This window comes from Bufo bufo, chromosome 5 (genome assembly GCF_905171765.1).
Source record: "Bufo bufo chromosome 5, aBufBuf1.1, whole genome shotgun sequence".
Lineage (NCBI taxonomy): Eukaryota > Metazoa > Chordata > Amphibia > Anura > Bufonidae > Bufo > Bufo bufo.
This window is the reverse complement of record NC_053393.1, coordinates 306,620,015-306,624,438: the sequence shown is the minus strand read 5'-3', so window position 1 is coordinate 306,624,438 and position 4,424 is coordinate 306,620,015. Positions and strand designations below refer to the sequence as shown.

The 4,424-nt window shown below is 42.9% G+C and overlaps 1 pseudogene; it reads left to right on the top strand.

Moving 5' to 3' along the window:
- Positions 1–2,095: 2,095 nt before the first annotated feature.
- LOC121002502 lies at positions 2,096–3,417 on the top strand (annotated as a pseudogene).
- The last annotated feature ends 1,007 nt before the right edge of the window (positions 3,418–4,424 follow it).

The following is a 4,424-nucleotide window of genomic DNA, read 5'->3' as shown; positions in this document are numbered from 1 at the left end:
TTGGAGGCATGTAGTGTATGCAAGCCATGTGTGACCCCTCTCAATTAAGGGCTTACTTGCCGTTCAGGCGTGCAGTTACAGTATATGTGGTAAACCCCTTTTTGCAGTGAAATTTTTTATGTGACACTGGCTCTTTTTAGGAAAATGTATGGGTGATTGTACACCTCCTTTTGCGGTATGGAACAACTTAGTGGTGAAATTCTTTATGTGACACTGGCTCTTTTCGGAAAATGTATGGGTAAATGTACACCTCCTTTTGCGGTAGGGATTGAAGTACTTAGTGGTGAAATTCTTTATGTGACACTGGCTCTTTTTCGGAAAATGTATGGGTGAATGTATACCTCCTTTTGCGGTATGGGACGACATACTTAGTGGCGAAATTCTTTATGTGACACTGGCTTTTTTTCAGAAAATGTATGGGTTAATGTACACCTCATTTTGCAGTATGGACTGAAGTACTTAGTGGTGAAAATCTTTATGTGACACTGGCTCTTTTTCAGAAAATGTATGGGTTAATGTACACCTCATTTTGCAGTATGAAACGACTTACTTAGTGGTTAAATACTTTATGTGACACTGGCTTTTTTGCGAAAAATGTATGGGTGAATGTACACCTCCTTTTGCGGTATGGACTGAAATACTTTGTGGTGAATTTTTTTATGTGACACTGGCTCTTTTCGGAAAATTTATTGGTAAATGTACACCTCCTTTTGCGGTAGGGATTGAAGTACTTAGTAGTGAAATTCTTTATGTGACACTGGCTCTTTTTTGGAATATGTATGGGTGAATGTACACCTCCTTTTGCGGTATAGGACGACATACTTAGTGGTGAAATTCTTTATGTGACACTGGCTTTTTTTCAGAAAATGTATGGATGAATGTACACCTCCTTTTGCAGTATGAAACAACTTACTTAGTGGTGAAATTCTTTCTGTGACACTGGCTTTTTTCAGAAACTGTATGGGTTATTGTGCACCTCCTTTTGCGGTACGGAACGACTTACTTAGTGGTTAAATTCTTTATGTGACACTGGCTTTTATTCGGAAAATGTATGTGTGAATGCACACCTCCTTTTGTGGTATGGGCCAAATTACATAGTGGTGAAATCTGTCATGTGAAATGGGCATTTTTTGGGAAAATTGATGGGTGACTCTGTACACCTTCTTTTGCTGTATGGGCTGAATTAAGCAGTGTTGAAATTTTTAATTTCAAAGTAAACTCTGCTGCTCTGTATCTCTTGTGAAGTCAATGTCTCCAGCAATGCCCCTCTCGCGATTTACACCAAATACATTATTATCATGTAGAGATACAAGAATTATGTTGGAATCATTTAGTGTATGCAAGCCATGTGCGACCCATCTCATCACTCTCACTCTGTTCTGCACCTGGTTTGCCTGGGCAAACTGAGTCACACAGGGGAGGAACTGCTCCGTGTCTTTCAGCAACAAATCAAATCCTGGCTTTCTCCGTGACAACTCAAAATCGGAACCATGGTGACCGACAACAGGAAGAACATGGTGTCGGCACTGCGTCAATGATGGCTGAGCCAAGCGCCCTGCATGGCACACGTGTTCAATCTGGTTGTCAAGCGGTTCCTGAAGTCTTCCACCCATCTGCAAGATATCCTAAAAATGGCGAGGAAACTTTAAATGCACTTCAGCCACTGGTACACCGCAAAGCACACCCTCGATAAGCTGCAGCGGCAGAACAGCATCCCCCAACATAGGCTGATATGCAATGTTTTCAACCATTGGAATTACCCCCTCAATATGTTGGACCAACTGTACGAACAGAGAAAGGCCATAAACAATTTTTTGATGATCCAAGCGGACAGGAGTTGTCCTCTATGTAACTTCGATGTCAGCCAGTGGCAGCTTATGCGTTTGAGGAGGCCACATTATTTGTCAGTCGCCAGGACTACGGGATGAATGATGTCATTCCACTGCTTCATGTCCTGGAACAGATGCTGGTAAATCTGGCTGGTCAGGGGACAGGAGACGTGGCACCTAGAAAGATGGTGGCAGAGTTTGATATGTTTTTCTGTCAATATCTATGTTTATAGTCAGTGAACGGGAACATTATTTATCGCTAGGATATGAAAACACCAACCGATGGGGTGTTAACCACCAGAAGTAGTTCATCGGCATGAAGGAGCAGTCATTTTCACAGCTCAAGGTATCCTCCTGGAAGCTTGACCTCTGCATGTCGATGGTCTGCATTGTGATGCTTGTCTAAAAGAAAAATCCCACAGTGCACCCCCTTGTAGGAAACTCTTAGGCTAAGTTCACACGAACGTGTGTGATCCGTGGCCGTATTGCGGCCTGCAAATCGCGGGCCGCAATACACAGCCACAGTTCCGTGTGAATTCCGCATCACGGATGCGGACCCATTCACTTCAATGGGTCTGCAAATCCGGAATCGCGGAACGGCCGCACGGGACGGGACCCCTCGGAAGCACTACGGAGTGCCTCCGTGGGGTTACATCCCGTACTTCCGTTCCGCTTAAAGATAGAACAAGTCCTATCTTTTTGCGGAACGGCCGGATCGCGGACCCATTAAAGTGAATGGGTCCGCGATCCGATGCGGCTGACCTACAGCCGGCGATCGTGCATTGCGGCCCGCTATTTACGGGCTGCAGCACAGGCACGGGTCACACACGTTCGTGTGAACTCGGCCTTAGTCCAACACAGGCTGCTTTGATCCTTCAAAAACAATGGACTCTGTATAGCGTGACACCGATGTATAATTTCTCATACACCAGACTGAAAGAGTATTCCAAGCACCTGTCTGCCCACATAGCTTCCCAGAAGCAGAAGGGTCTTGCCATTGAAGTGGGCTCAGAGCTGAACCTAAAAGCAAAATTTTCCTGTTTACCTGGACTCAAAGAAAAGGACAGAGATCACCTGGTTGTGCTCATACAGATTTCATCCAAGCCTCCACTCACCAAGGCAAGCACAGAGGACCGGATTGTGTGGAAAAGTTGATTCTGCGGGATGTACGCAAGGGATGATCTATGGGGGTGTTACCAAAGACATTTACTTGTCTCCTGCTCTTTGTGTATAATGGATCTGAGGCTCTCACGGCTATCGTAGGGACATGGTTCCAAAGAAACTTTGACTGTTGCTAGCAGCTATGTGGACAGGGTATGACGTGTATGGATCAGTGTCGGCCACAGAGCTTGTTTTCATTTCTTATGCCATCCACGCAGAGAACTTCAAGACTTTATGCAATGATATTCATAAATCAAAGGACGAGGTCACTTTGGAGAAAGTGGACAATTTATTCCAATGTCTTTACTCGTATTTCTTCAGACACTTTAGAATCCACTTATCAACAACCCAGGTCGTCAAGGACTGTCCTCCAGTTATCAGCCATAACCTCATACCCCTTCTTCTGGGCACTAAAATTGACCTGTAAGGCTAAGTTCATACTTGAGTTATTTGGTCAGTTTTGGCCCCGGGACTGCCCAAATAAGTGAAGTGTGCAGTGATTCTAAGTGTGACTTCTGTCATCTGCATGTCATACTGACTCACAGTATTGTTTCACTACCAAAACAGACTCCCCATGCGTGTTACTGCAAGGCACAGTGTTCTACACCACTATAAAGGCTCTCTGCAGCCAGGAAATAGCAGTTTTTAAACGTAATTTGCAGCAAATTTATTCGTATTGAAGCAAATTTTTCCCCAAAAATATGCAAAACCGGCGAATAAAATTTTTTAAAAATTCGCTAATCTCTAAAAGGGAGCTTATGCCCGGATTTCACTCTGAACCTGGACAACTTCTTTAAATAATGTCAGCAGATATGTGGACAGTAGGGTCTGGAATTGCTTGAAAAAATTATTCATGAGGCCCAAATTATGTGGCTTTAATGTCTTAATAACTGATAGTAAATTGGTTAGTGAAAATGGGGTGGATAAATGTGTCAATTGTTGGGGTGTCACTTTAGGTAGGTTAATAGAGTCCAGAAAGGCTGAGATATTTGTGTCACTTGGTTGAGACATGGATCTATCTGTATTTAAAGTATAAAGAGACGTGTAACAATTTGCTATGACAGGAGGATTGAAGATTTTTTCATTCCTGTCATTTCGCAAGTAAGGGATTCTGGTAGTAAAAGAGGGTTTAACCCCTTCCTTTTTGTTTTTTTAATCCCAGCCTTCCCACAGCCATAACTTTTTAATTTTTCCATTCACATAGCCATAAGAAAGCTTGTTTTTTGCAGGATAAGTTGTACTTTCTAGTGGCATCATTTATGGTTGCATACAATGTTGTGGGAAGCAGGAAAATTTCAACAGTTTTATGTGTTTTGTTTTTACAGTGTTCCATATGCAGTACAACTGACCTGTACAATTACAACAATACCACATATGTATCATTTTCTTGTGTTTTAGTACTGGATCACCATATTCTGACCCCCATAACTTTTT